Source organism: Sorex araneus, chromosome 2, assembly GCF_027595985.1.
Source record: "Sorex araneus isolate mSorAra2 chromosome 2, mSorAra2.pri, whole genome shotgun sequence".
Lineage (NCBI taxonomy): Eukaryota > Metazoa > Chordata > Mammalia > Eulipotyphla > Soricidae > Sorex > Sorex araneus.
In genome coordinates, this window is record NC_073303.1 from 374,263,318 (window position 1) to 374,278,104 (window position 14,787).

The following is a 14,787-nucleotide window of genomic DNA, read 5'->3' on the forward strand; positions in this document are numbered from 1 at the left end:
GAATTACCTTTCAGATATCCAGCTTACATGATTGAAAGTAACATTAAAAAAGCAGAACAAAAACTCATGGTGATTCACTAATTTAAATACATAAATAAATAAATACATATTTTTTTTAAAAAAAGCAGAGCAAAATAGGTAGAAAAGTCATCATCTGAGCCCTTAGGTTACCTAGAAAACCTATGTTTTCTAGGTAACCTAAGAAATGTGGAAAAAAAAGGATTTTATTTTGCTCATCAATAATTTATTTGTGGACCAGAGTGATAGTGTAGCTTTCAGGGCTCTAACTTTACACACAGCTGACCTGGGTTTGATCCTTGGTACCACAGATAGTACCCTGAGTCCCAACAGGAGTGATTCCTGAGCACAAAACAAAGAGTAAACCGTGATCGCTGCTGTGCATGCCCTCTGTCTCCTACCTCCCAAAAAACCCCACCTAATTTGGTCAAAGAAATTATTTGACACCACAAAACAAATTTAGCAAAGTTTTTTTTTTTCAACTTCTAATGTTCTTTCAAGGTAAAATTATTTTGTATGTATGGAGATATGCTACCATTAAGGTCAAAATCTTAACCAGACATTAGAGTGTAATCTAGGCTTGGGAAAATGTTTGAGAATCTACGTTTTTCCCCTTGATTTACATACAAGTATACCTAACAGGCAAAAAATTTTTATGTCTATAACAGCCACTTTCATCTCTGTTTCTAACTCAATCAAAGATCAATCTTCCCTTCAAATCGCACATTATACAGGGAGAGTCAGTCAGAAACCCGAGTGTCCCCAAAACATTCTCTGAGATCTACCGGGCTGAGATGACAGTAACTGTGAGCACTGTTCCACACAGAGCACAAATGAGCACATTAGGAAAATGGGGCGCGGAGGAGGTGGGGGTGCTAGCAGGAACCCAGAGCGAGTGACGGGAAGAGCAGACGCAGTGTTAGGAGACAGAAGCAGGATTCCGGCACAGCACTTCCTGCCCCGGCCCTCCCCCAAGAAGAAGCGATGTCTGCCAGGTTCTAAAAAGTGCCCAGGAAGAGGGTCACAACGCAGTGCAAGCAGCAACACGGGCGTGAACAAGGCTCAAGACTCCCAGCCCAGCAGGCGTCTTCCTGCAGCCTCCCCCTGCAGTGCCCGTCACTGACCGGTGTAGTCCCTACACCCCTAAGTGCCAGCCCTCAGCTTTCCGCGGCCCCCGAGCTGCAGGACAGATCCATTAGCTGGCCCCAGGCTCCAGGTGAAACCCCAGGCCCCTGGAGCACCTCAGCGGGAGCTTCTACAGGGCGGAGCCCCCACACCTTCTCCTTAAAGTCCCAGCATGGATGGGAGGGAGGTTGCTTGGCAATCAATCACCCTAAGGGTGGTGTTTCGCAGACAGGCCAGCTGGGATAGATGCAAACCCTGCTCCAGGCTCCACCCTGCGATGTGGACACTCTCCAGGATGCATGAACTCTGCTTTGCTAGAAGAAAAATAAAAGACAATTAAGGATTCCGACAAAAATTCTTAATTGATTTCCAAGAGGCAAAGCAATAATGTGTTCCCCGCAGGCATGCTTGCTCCTTCAGAAAACAAAAACTGCTCTCCGTGGGCGAGGGGTGGAAGGGGGAAAACCCGTTCCTAGAGGACTCGCGCTTGGCAGATAAAAACAGCTGCTTTACTGTCACTGGAGTCGGTGGAGAATTCAGCGATGAGGGAGGACCCAGTCGGTCCCTCTCCCTGGGGGATCGTGTTTGCCACCTGCAGACACTGTCTGCAGCGTTTTGTCCAGAGGAAACGTCCTCCTTAGACTGGCCTCTGTTTTACTCTTTCCCTGGCCTTCGTCCATTTAAGGTATGTAATTTAAGGAGTAAATAATAGGTCTCTGTCCTTTATCTGCACTTAAGAAACGCCCCAGAGTCTGGATAAATTGAGTAAAACATACTCTAAAAGAGCTTCCTACATCAGTTGGAGCAGAAGTTTCAAAACTACAAGAGTATTTCCCTCCCAGCCGAGGACCCTGACCAAGTGAAGCCGAGGATGAATCTCAGCCACCTCTGTCCTTCCTTCAAGGACAGCAAACCAGCACTAGGTTCTCAAGCAGCAGAAAAAGCAAATTGCCACAGAGAAAATGGTGTTCTTTCTCTCATTGCACACCCTTGCAGTGCATGCGTGCGTGTGTGCATGTGTGTGTCTGTATGTCCGTGTGTCTCTGTACTCGTGCCTGTGTGTATGTATCTTTGCATGCGTGTGCCTCTGTGTCTGTGTATGCGCATGTCTGAAGTAAATAGCCTCATTCAGGAAATAAGAGAGATGAGAGCGAGGGGAAATGAAAAGAGAGAAAGAGCCACGGAGAAGAGAAACCGCATGCAGAGCTGAGACACGGACAGGTCCAGAAAGAACCGGACCAGGCATCCAGGTCTTTCCAGTGAGCTCACAGCTCTGCTGAAGAAACGAGGAGAGAAAGTATGAAAAAAAGAACACATATTGAAGTTTCAGGGGCCAGAGAGATAGTACAGTGGTTAGGGCACTTGCCTCCCCCACAGTTGATCCTGGCGGTCATGGTCCCTTGAGCCCCCCCTGCAGTGGCCCCTGGGTCATGGTCCCTTGAGCCCCCCCTGCAGTGGCCCCTGGGTCATGGTCCCTTGAGCCCCGCCTGCAGTGGGCCCTGAGTGCAGAGCCAGGAGAAATCCCTGAGCACAGCTGGTGTGACCCAAAACCAAAACCAAAGCCCCGATATCGATGTTTCAGTATTGGGAGCATTTCATTTGAGAAATACTTTCTCCTACTTCTCAGAAAAAAGTTTTAGGAAACAAAATTGGTGTTTTTTTTTTAATATTGCTTTGTATTTTAATATGTAGGTATCATGGGAAATGAGAGGGCATATTTGGGGCCACATGAGTTTATAATCACCTGTGTAAATGCTGCACCCCAAACCAAACAAACTGACAAATTATTTTCCTTATTTTTATACAGATAAAAATAAGACTGTGGGTAATAGTTTAGCCACCTATACAGGGTCAAGTTTACATTCAGAGATTAAATTTCTTCTTTGACTATTTCACCATTTCTAATTTTTCCTTATCTTTTTGAGATTTTCCAGGATTCTTGCACCATGCAAATATTCATGCATTATATCTTCAATATTCTTAGGTGACATGCAAACTTATTAATAAAGGGAAGATGATGGTAATAATTGCATAATTGTCATTTTATACTGAAAACTGAAATATTTTAAATGGAGGATAACATCATTAAATATATAGTGTTTTCTTCAAACATAAGCTTGTATAACAAAAGAACTGTGAACAAAATGTATTTAAAGATAAAATGGATTGATAAATATACAAATAGCATGACCTTAGACCAAGTACAATGATAGATAGCCATAAATGTTTTATTATCTCTTTATAATATATATGTAATTTCAACTAACAAGGCTATATAAATATGACTGGTAGAAAAGAGATTTATACTGCAATTGTTATAGAAAATATGGTACATATAATAGAAATAAAATTAAATTCTTTTTTAGATAATAAAATAACTTGAGAGTTTAAGAAAAAAATGCAGCCATGTTAGGGAGTGTTTTCAGTTGTAAAGTGTATGGCTTGAATTCAGTACTTGATGTCATCAAATAAATAATATATCTAATTGCAACAATTAAATTAAGGAAACACTGGAAGAAAAAACAGTGACGTTTTCTGATTTGAGGCACCTTACTTACAAATTCTTTAAATGAGATATTCATTCTCTTTGTAAGATATGTCTAAAAAAATCAAAGTCACGTTTGATCTATTTTCTCTCTTGTTACCATATTCATAACATCATCTTTATTTCAATAGTTATATATTCTATAAACTGATTGAGATTATTCTTTTTGAAATAAAGCTCTGCTTATAGCAGGATATGTTTTTCACTTTCACTGTTTTGCCTTTAATGTGCTTTCGTTAACTTTATATGGAAGACAAAATAATTGGAAAAATTAAAACTCTTAAGATACAAAGAACAATGGGGGCTATCGGAAAGGGCAATGGGAAGTGTTGGGAGAAGTGCATGAAATGGATAAAGAGGACCAGTTGAGTGATTGGTGGGTGGAAGCTAGATTTTAGGTGATGACATAATATGAAGTAAATAGATGTTGAACCACAATGGTGTAAAAAATTATACATAATTATAAACCAATGCTAGATAAATAAAATTATTGATAAAAACATACTACTAATAAATAAATTAATTAAATAAATGTCCATAAAGAATAAATGCATTGTGCTTGCTTCAGCAGCACATATATTAAAACTGGAATGATACAGAGAAGATTAGCATGGCCCCTGAGCAAGGATGACACGCAAATTCGTGAAACGTTCCAAATTTTTATGGAGAACGGGCACTGGTGGAGGGATGCGTTCATGAACATTGTATGAGGGAAAAACAAGTTCTAACATGTGTGAATCTGTGTCTGTACCATCATGGTGATTCACTAATTAAAGAATAAAATAAATTTTAAAAAATGAATCTTAATTATACTGTCTCATTTAATACATTGAAAATGCTGAAATTGGATAGCCACCTCTGTACCGTTATTGGGATCCTTTGTTATCTTATTTTTCTGTTTTCTATTATCTTATTTTTTGTTGTTGAACCCATTTATAGAAAATGGAAAAAAAAGTTGCAAGAAAAAAAAGAAAATGTACTTTAAACAAACCTGGTTATTTATTAAATGATTCACTGAAAAGAACAGAATATTGTGGAAAATAAACTAACAAGTATAATTTAAAAAAAAAAAGGATAAATGCATTGCATTTATTTTCTATCAAAGGAACAGGCTTTGCCTATGGGTGTGTGATGAAGGGGAACTGGGGTTTGAACCCATGGGAGCACATGTACAAAGTGACTGCAAAGTGATTGTGACCACTGAACTATATTGTGGTTCCTTGTTCTATTCTTTTACTCTCTGTGTCTTTGGAAATGTGATTATCCATATCCACCAGAACTACTTATAATCCCAAGCATATATCTCATTTCTAATTATCTCAGTTCCACCTTGCCATGCTAGATTCTCCCACAGGGAGGTTATCCATTGTTCTTTGGAATGCCACACAGGGTAATCACCTCAAGCCACTTGCAAATAGTCCTTTGTTTATAGTGTCAAGGAACTCACCATGCATTAATAAGTATTTGAATTCAAATCATTGTACCTGGGAAGTGTGAGGCATGTGAACATGAACAGAACAGAAAAACAGGTAAAAGCTCAAATGAATCAGACACAATAAGTTTAAAAGGAAGAAAGAAAGTTATTTGAATACTAAATGAATCGTGTATGGAAATGGAGCAGGGAAGAGGAAGGTGTGCTTTCAACTGTAATCTTTGATTTCTGTAATGTCTGTCTTAGCAGAGACTCACCATTCTGAGCATGATCCAGCCAACAAAATAGTAATTTCTTCCAATGCATTATCTTGAGCTTAGATTTATTCCACTTTGCCATTTTTCATAGATTTTTCATGGACGCTACTGCCTATGTGAGCTTTTTGACTTATATGCTGATTCTAAGACTAAGCTCATTTGTAGGATGCTCCTGAGTATACTTTTTTATACAATTATTTTTAATTTTATTGAATCACTTTGAGATAGTTACAAGCTATCATGTTTGGATTACAATCACATAATCATCAAACACCCATCCCTCCACCAGTGCACATTCCCCACCACCAATATTCCTGGTATACCCCCCTTTCCCACCCTCCCCCTGCCTCCATCAGGCAATATTCCCCATACTCTCTCTCTACTTTTGGGAATTATGGCTTGCAACACAGAAACCTTTTGGAGCCCAGCAGTTGAAGATGCTGTTAAACTCCTTGACAAAGATTAGACACACCCATACCTCTTAGTACATTGCATTCAATTATCTGAACTACAGAACAGTTTAATTCATATCTAGGATTTTTTTCACTAACATTCATTCTGCATATCTGAGCACTAACAGTCTGATAGAATTTTATAATACAAATGGGAGGAAACAAATACCTAATTTTATACTTTGCTAATTGAAGTATAATAATATGGAGAGCACAGTAATGAAAGAATCTAGATCTCAAAAAGTTTTCATATGAAATTTTTCATTATTCCTGGTAATAAATATTAGTGGTAGTATTAACTTAGAGGATATATAAGAGGATATATAAGAGGAATCAAAATTTATATCAAGTGTTTATGGATAACAGTTATAGAACCTCTTGGAATTTGTCAGTACAGTTAGCCTTAAGAACACATGGTCTCCCAAAACCTAGGTCTTGTCAGAAAGGCTTCTGGCCTATACAATCATATTCATATTTTCTAATCCTGCTATGTAATGCCAGCTTCTGTTTCAAGCACGCAACAATCCCCTAATTTTTGTATATTTAACTACTATATAAAAATAAATGTCCAGCTCAATGTTAAAAAATTACACACATGATTCCATGTGAAATAAAGATAAAAACATTTAATAAAGAGGAATTCTCTGTGGATTTGCTTATTGCATAGAGATTTATTTCCAACAGATTTCTATGCAGGTATTGCTTATATACTCTTCAATCAGTAGGTCAAGAAGTCTATGAACAATCAATATATATATATACATCAACATATATATGTGTGTGTATGTGTGTGTGTGTGTGTGTGTGTGTGTGTGTACAAAAACATGTGGCTTCCTGAACACAGGAAGCTGTGCCTTTGGTCCATAGTTACAGAGGAAACGTTACCTGTGTTCAAGATAATTCTGCTGAATAATGTAAGAAGTCTAAAATAATTGCAAGTTACAAATTAACTATCTGTAGGTGTGCAGCAACTTTCATCTCTTTCTGCAGAAGAAAAACTGAAATTCAAAGGTCTGGAGCAATAGCACAGCGGGTAGGGCATTTGCCTTGCACGTGGCCAACGTGAGTTTGATTCCCAGCATCCCATATGGTCCCCCGAGCACCGCCAGGGGTAATTCCTGAATGCAGAGCCATAAGTAACCCCTGAGCATCGCCAGGTATGACCCCAAAAAGCAAAAAAAGAAAACCACAATTCAAATTATGGTATTATTGAAAGTATCATTTAAACAGTGAAAAATACATCACAAATATTTTTCTAAACCTTATAATGAAAATTTCACTATTATTAATAGTTAGATATCAAACCTAATAAATTAGTCAGAAGCATTCATTTCACTGTGCAAAATCGATATATTGTACAACTACATCAGAAACATAAAACTCAAATGGCAAATTATTGAAAAATGTATTACTTATATAGTCAATTAATAAAAGGAACTTGAGCTAAGTTTTAATGGCAGTTGATGGAAGTAGAAAATATGAAGCAAAAATAAAAGGAATTTGACAATCTTTGCATATCTGCTTTATCTGAGTGTTTTTTAGTGAAAAAAAAAGACTAAAATTGTTCATAAAAATTATAAACTTTGTCACATACCTGGAGGGTTTTTCTTAATTTTTTGTTACCCCTGCTAGTCAAATGAATAAATGAAGTGATAAATATCAATACATTTTTCAAAGCTAAGAATTAATGCATTTTTTTTATCAGTCTACAGTCACTTTAGAGTGTTGTTTGGAGTCTGTGTAGTTTGAAATCTATTGATCCAGTTTGCCATGGAACAAATAACCTCTCCCCTACAACACACACCTGGTCACTCATTGTATCACATTATTTGAAGAGGGAACTACCTTTGACCGTGAATAATATTGTCATCATGTGGCATCAAAGTCAGCTGAAAACCAAATAAATGGTGCTTATACTCATGAGAAATAATGCTGAAGCCTGTCAATGACACAACTCAGACCTTGCCTCACGTTAACTTCTATAGCACCATCCTAGCCAGACTTTTGCCTGGATAATGGGTCCTGGATATTGGAAAGGCTGATAAAACTTTTATGTTACAACTAGAAAAATCACAAGTACATTACGGCATAAATGATAGAGAAAACCAGATCACCTGTAAAGCCACTTTTCGCCCCTCTTCCCTGGTATCTGTTTGTCTTTAGCTTGCCTTGATTCACAGCGGTAGACTGGATTCACTAAGAGCAGCCATCCTGAATAATTTTGCCAACTTTTGATGGCTTCGTTATCAAGCTCAATCCTGATCATGATGGAAACTATGCTAGGAAATAATGTCACTGTCACTGTCACTGTCATCCCATTGCTCATCGATTTGCTCGAGTGGGCACCAATAACGCCTCCATTGTGAGACTTGTTGTTACTGTTTTTGGCATATCAGATATGCCATGGGTAGCTTGCCAGGCCCTGCCGTGTGGGCGGGATACTCTCAGTAGCTTGCCTTGCTCTCCGAGAGGGGCGGAGGAATCGAACCCAGGTCGTCCTAGTGCAAGTTGAACACCCTACCCACTGTGCTGTCGCTCCAGCTCAGGAAATACTAAAATTTGGATATTGCTCTGAAGTGTCATGTCCTATCTAGAAGTGCTTGAACTTTTGGTGGGCCGGGCAGAAGCTGAGGCCATTTACTATGACAAGAAAAATGCCTGTGAGTGATCTGGGGGATTCCAGAGAGGGTCGAGTGAGCCCATATTGTAGGTGAGTACCTGCCCATATTGAACCCCAGCAGCCACAAACCTCCACCCTCCACAATTGCCTCCATGTTCCCAGCCAGGACAAGCCTCATTCAGAATTTAATCTGTTGGAAAAACTCAGGTATGCAGATTTTGTGACTGAAATCAGGCATTCATGGGGTCTGGGGTGGGCTACCTCCCCGCATCTCCCTGTATTTCCAGAAGCACTGGCAGTCACACACACATTCCAAAGCCGCAACTCAGTTAAAAATTTAACTGCAGCTGTATCATCCTCTGAAAAATTTTGGACTTCCTGGAGCATGAGTCGTCATTTGCGGTAGCAAAAATCCCAAACTCTACAACACTGATAAACCAGGAGTAGGATACCAGATTGAATGGGATAAAATGTAGAAGGCAGCCAATGTTGAGTAACAATATAAACACAGAAGGTGTAACCTGTAAAGGAAGAACAAGCAGCAGCAGTAGCAGCAGCCGGCGGAAAAGAAAGAGGAGGTGGAGGAGGAAGATGTGGAAAGGAAGAAGAGGAGGAGGAGGAGGAGGAGGAAGAAGAAAAAGAAGAAGACTCATTATATAAAATACATACTCCAATGCCAATTATTATGGCTAAGTAGTTATTCCTTGAATATATTGTTTGCTGGTGTTCTAGGTAAATGTGTCTTTAAAAGAGAAACAAAGGAAAAGCTGGTGGCAAAGCTTATTAAAGGGGAATTATCTGACTTAACGTTATAGAAGAAATTACATCTGTCAAATGAAAAAGCTATTGATTGAAAACTTATTTAAATCTGCGACTAAATCCGGACAAGAGAATATGAATCTCTACAATACAGCCTCTCATTTCTGAGGTTTCTGGTTCAATAAATCATCTGATATAAACTAAGAAAGTCAGAGAGAATTCTAACAGAAAATTTTAGGTAACTTGAAAAATATTTTGTTGGTAGCTTTGTTTTTGTGTGACTTGAGACTAGAAAGGCTCTTTTTATATGAGAGATTAAGGGAAGCTACTTTATCCATGACTACAAAGAATCTTTGAAACTCTACTTCTGAAATTGCAGCTGTTGTTTAGCGGATCCTAGATTATTTTGACAGGCACTCTAATAATCTTCATTAGCTAAGCTCTGGTATTTTACTTTCCCAGTATTAAAAAGTCTATGTGCAAAATAGATAATTTTATATTTAATTTTTTACAAAATAAAAAAAACATATGTCCATAAAAAACCAAATAGCAATTTATCATCTGTAAACATATATCAAATGAAAATCTTATTTTTGATAGTAAGTCACAGATACAAAATTATGTCAATTATGTTCAAATAAATTGTGGTTTCTGAGAATAGGTTTTCTTCTCAACTAATAATGAAAATGAAAATTTAAGAATTAATAAATGAATTATAATTCTTTGCCTTATCAACATTTTACTAAGTTCTGAAAAACCTATCCAAATAATAGTATTCTGAACATCTTATTAAGCTAAAGGTAGCTTTTCAGACTTTAATGCACCCCTGTCCAAAGTAAGTTTTACTGCTAGATTTACATAGCAACGCCAAAATGTAATTTTCTACCTTGCCCAATCCCCAAAAAAGCAGACTGGAAAGTTATCCTGGCTAAGTGACTTTACCCTCCCATCTACTCCACACTCTAGAGCAATGAATCTGCAGAATTGTAAAACTGCTGGTTTACTAAAAACTCGGGGTCCGTGGAATTTTGCCAAGAGTAAAGTAAACTGATGATTTTTATCTATGATACAAGCTGACTATCTTTGTGAAGTCTGGGAGAATCTTCTCACCTCATAATTGTTACTTACATTCTAAATTGGATTACAGAATTTCTTTGCTAATTTAGGTGAGGTTCCATGGGAAACCATACGTGCATGTGATGAGTGTGACTCTGACAATTCAGAAATACCAAAAATGACTGAATACATCTCGTTTGCTTGACTTTTTTCTAACTGGAACTTGCACCTGTTCCTAGTGAACTCATGACATTTGTAATGCCACTGTAAGTCATACCATATACTTGTCTTCTTGCCCTAAGTACATCGGGAAGTTGATAAAGAAAGAAAGCACATCTCACTTCCTTCAAATTCTATGATATGGAGAATTTGTTTATTTTTAATTGAGTAGGGACAAATTCTACAGCACCGGACAAACCTAAGAGTAGAAATATGGTCCAAGAACTACTGTCTCATGAATGAACACATAAGGGATATGTAAAACAAGAATGACGTGAGTTTATCTCTGCTATGGCACAGACTGAAAACATATAGGGAAAGAGATTTAAGAAATGTATCTCCATGCGGCATAGAATACTAAGTAGCATATAGATAATATGTATAACGCTATATATGTTAAATACAGGACTCCGTGCCAGGCTGTTTTCACTTGGGGTGAACCGGAGGGGTCGGATGTGAGCCCTGCCCACCCCAAGGGACCCAGCCCTGGCACCCTACCTCCACTACTCAGCAGCCGCCAAGCTCCAGGCCACTTTCCAGACACATTATAAGACACTTCCTACCCATTTTCCATAATTACACACCATGTTTGATGGAGTTCAGACAGTAGGCAACAAATCATAAAGAGTTATATATATATATATATATATATATATATATATATATATATATGTACATACCTCTCGGAAAGTCCAGCAAGGTACCAAGAGTACCAAGAGTATCCTGCCCCCACGGGCAGAGCCTGGCAAGCTACCTGTGGCATATTCAATATACCCAAACCAGTAGTGACAGTTCTCATTCCCCTGACCCTGAAAGAGCCTCCAATCATTGGGAAAGACGAGTAAGGAGAGGTTGCTAAAATCTCAGGGCTGGGAGGAATAGAGATATTACTGGTGCCTGCTCAAGTAAATTGACGAACAACGGGATGAGAGTGATACAGTGATGGTAAATATGTACAGTACTATGGTGTATATGTAATTATGATATAAATGAACTAATCATATTTGAGTGGACACCAGTAACGTCTCTCATTGTGAGACTTATTGTTACTGTGTTTGGCATATCCAATACGCCACGGGTAGCTTGCCAGGCTCTGCCATGTGGGCGCAATACTCTTGGTAGCCTGGAACTAATCCTATAAAATTTAGAATTTGATACCAAATATTAGAAAAAAGAAACAGTGCCAAAATTATAAGTGGAGCTGGAGCTGTGCCTGGCAGAGTATATGCCTTGCATGTACACCGCCGTGAACTACCTGTGAAGAAGCTACCTGTGACAGGAAGCTACCTGTGACAGAGGCAAAAAGCAAAAAGGTTTGGTTACTTGGATATTTAGTCACTTAAGAGGAGAAGATATATGCTTTCTTTTCCCACCATTCCTTAAAAAAAAATTATCTTAATGCTAATTTTGTGCTTCTCCTGAAAAAAAAAAGGTTGTTTTTTTTTTAATAATTGAATGCTACAATTCAAGCAGAGTCCATTTGCTTCACTTACAAAACATCTAGTTTCTTGGAAAAATAATAGCACTTGACAGTTTCTGGGGTGAAAATAGTATCTTGCGTTTTATTCCCCCAAGACACGTGCTGCGTGATTTATCACAGTTCAAAGACTGTGGCTGCACTCTCTTATGATGAATGCAAGAGTCTTAGCTACAGTGCGGTCCCCCGTGTGTGTAATGCATTTGGCCTGAAAAACCACATATTTATTCAGATCCTTGTTTTAGTGTTAATCCCCCGTCTGACAGCATCTCACATCTCTTGGTTAAACATTTCTCTACAAATGTCACCTCATACTAATTAAAGTGAAATATTTCAGCTACTGTTTATTTATTAATTCAACCAAGACTTCCCGTAAATAAAAAAGGATCCAAGAGGGGGAAGGCATATATTTGACTTGCAAATTACATCTGTAGAGTGTCAACTTTGTCCATGAAAACTAATGGTTTGTAACACAGCTAGTTATTTCCTCTTAGCTTGCATCATGTATTACGACCCAATTATAAACAAAGAGTAACTTCAATGTAATTACAAATAAAATACAGAAACAAAATAAAAACTTCCATTTGGAGTAAAGAAAAATTTCACTCAGACTGCGTCTATGAAATGCAACAAATTTCTAATGAAGTGATTGCTTTCATGTGAAGGAGATATAAAGACTTCTCACTGAGAAAATTGGAGCTGGAAGGATGGCTGTACCCCATTTAATAACTTTAAAATTCCCAGAGTCCCTTGTTAAAATAAAGGGCCGTGACTGGCAGCTCTGGACGTATACTCCCATTCTCTGCTGCAATAATAACTTTTGGACTAATATTCTCCTTTCCCATGGTAAACAACATACTAATGTTGTTCGGCATTATAGACAATTACGTTCTGTCTTATTTAATATTTTGCTCAATGTCTGTGATAAGGAAAAGAACATTAATGAAGAGAGGCCCTCCAAAGCCAGCTTAGACACGGTCTCTGTTCCTGTTTGGAAAGATTCCATTTCTCAGCTGACTCCACTGCTGCTGAATTTGGCAGTTATATTTACTGATAAGAACCTTTCCTCCACTGTCGTAGGATTCCTTTCCCACAGCAGACAACACAATGATAGGGACAAAAGGCAAATAAATATAGGCAGGGCGAGATTAGAAATAGAGCCCTAAAGAATGGGACCCATGGCTATGCAATGTCACGAGGTTGGCCAAGGCGGTGCCTAATAATAATCTAGATAACCTTTGCTTTGTGGGATGCAGATACCAGAAAAGAATCATCTCAGCATCCTCCCTCTGGCTGGAATGTTCTTGGAACATAATAAAGAAACGCTCTCCCACACCTGCTTTGTATGAAAAGGGAAAAGCTTCCGCAGTTCTCTGGACGCCCTTAGGAGACCAAGCCTGGGAGCTTCCCTGCATGCCTTTCCCTTCCTTTCCTTTGAACTTGCCCTCTTGATTGCTGCCCCCTTGCTGTCCATCTTGACCGCTGAGCACCGGAAGCTGAGTGCCTGCGCCTGAAAGTGAGGTTGCTTACAAACTATTCCATTCCTTTGTTCTGCTTTGGCAGGAGCACTCTGTAGTGGCTTGTGGGGGGAGGTGTCTCCTACTCAGGAAGGTGGCCCCTCCCCACCACCCGGTGTGACTCACCGGAAGGCCAGGGACACGGCTTTGATGGACACTGCAGGCTTAGGGATCATACAATAACTCAACACCAGTCCCTCCAACAGGGCCAGCTTCCCTCCGCCAGTGGCCCCAGATTCCCTCCCCACCCCAGGCCCCCTCCCCCCGCCTGTGAGCGTGACAGACACAGTACCAAGTCTTGGTGGCTGCCGCTTAGGTCTCCTGTTTTCAGTCCTGTTGAGTCTGTATTTTGGGGTACACGGCTGCACCCCTCACCCATATCACTGGCGTAATGTAATCCCTGATCCTCTTCACCCATCACTTCCTGCTCTATTCTTCCTCCCTTGACTGCTTTCCTTCTCTGTCTGTCTCCTCTCCAAACACTGGGGTCAGCGGGATCTGAACATCCCCCTTTAACTACATTTCCTCTCTAGAGTCCGTAGAGTCTAGAGCCCACAGATACGTGAGATCATCCTGTGTCCGTCTTTCTCTTCTGTCCTACTTCACTCGCCATGCTCTCTTCCAGTCCCAACCATGTCGCAGCAAATCACATCGTTTCAGGATCCGTTGCAGCTCATAGTATTCCATTGTGTGTGTATATACCACATCTCCATAATCCATTCATCCGTCATTGGACACCTAGATTGATTCCATTTTTATCCACCCCTTGCAACTCTCAGAATACTCCGTCCTACAGAGGAACAGGTTGAGGTGAAGTTCATCTCTCCTTTTTCATGCCCAGAGAAGAGTGAATCTTTAGGGGAAATGAATCTTCACCTCTTCCCTAGACTGGACTTACGGAAGCAAACTTACAAACCTCTGGGAGAGGCAAATAGAACCCAGGGCAGTTAGAGTCTTTACTTTCACCTTCTGATATGACTGAGGACACTTGTTGGTGGCTATGCTACCACCACTGCTGACCCTGAAGCAAGTATTAGGGGAGTGTGAAAGTTCAATAGTGGCCCCCTGGCGAGTCTGATCCCATGGCCCCGTCTTAGTATTATTCTGATTTTTAAGATCATGGACGCTAAAGTCAAGTTAGGAAAGGTGCATTTGAAGAGCCAGTTGGCAAATGCTGCGGGAGAATCAGCAGCCAGATTATCTGGTCATCCGTGTTGACTAAACCTGATACGCAAAAAAAAGAATCATGAAGAATTTATCTGGTTCCTGCAGGGTGTGTCTTATGAGTGTGACCCCTGGGTCACCAGAGA

At 39.6% G+C, this 14,787-nt stretch overlaps 1 non-coding gene across 1 annotated transcript; it reads left to right on the forward strand.

The window, feature by feature from the left end:
* The first annotated feature begins 4,243 nt into the window (after positions 1 to 4,243).
* On the forward strand, positions 4,244 to 4,350 carry LOC129402790 (U6 spliceosomal RNA). Its single transcript, XR_008628833.1, has one exon. It is a non-coding gene; the product is annotated as a U6 spliceosomal RNA (small nuclear RNA).
* The last annotated feature ends 10,437 nt before the right edge of the window (positions 4,351 to 14,787 follow it).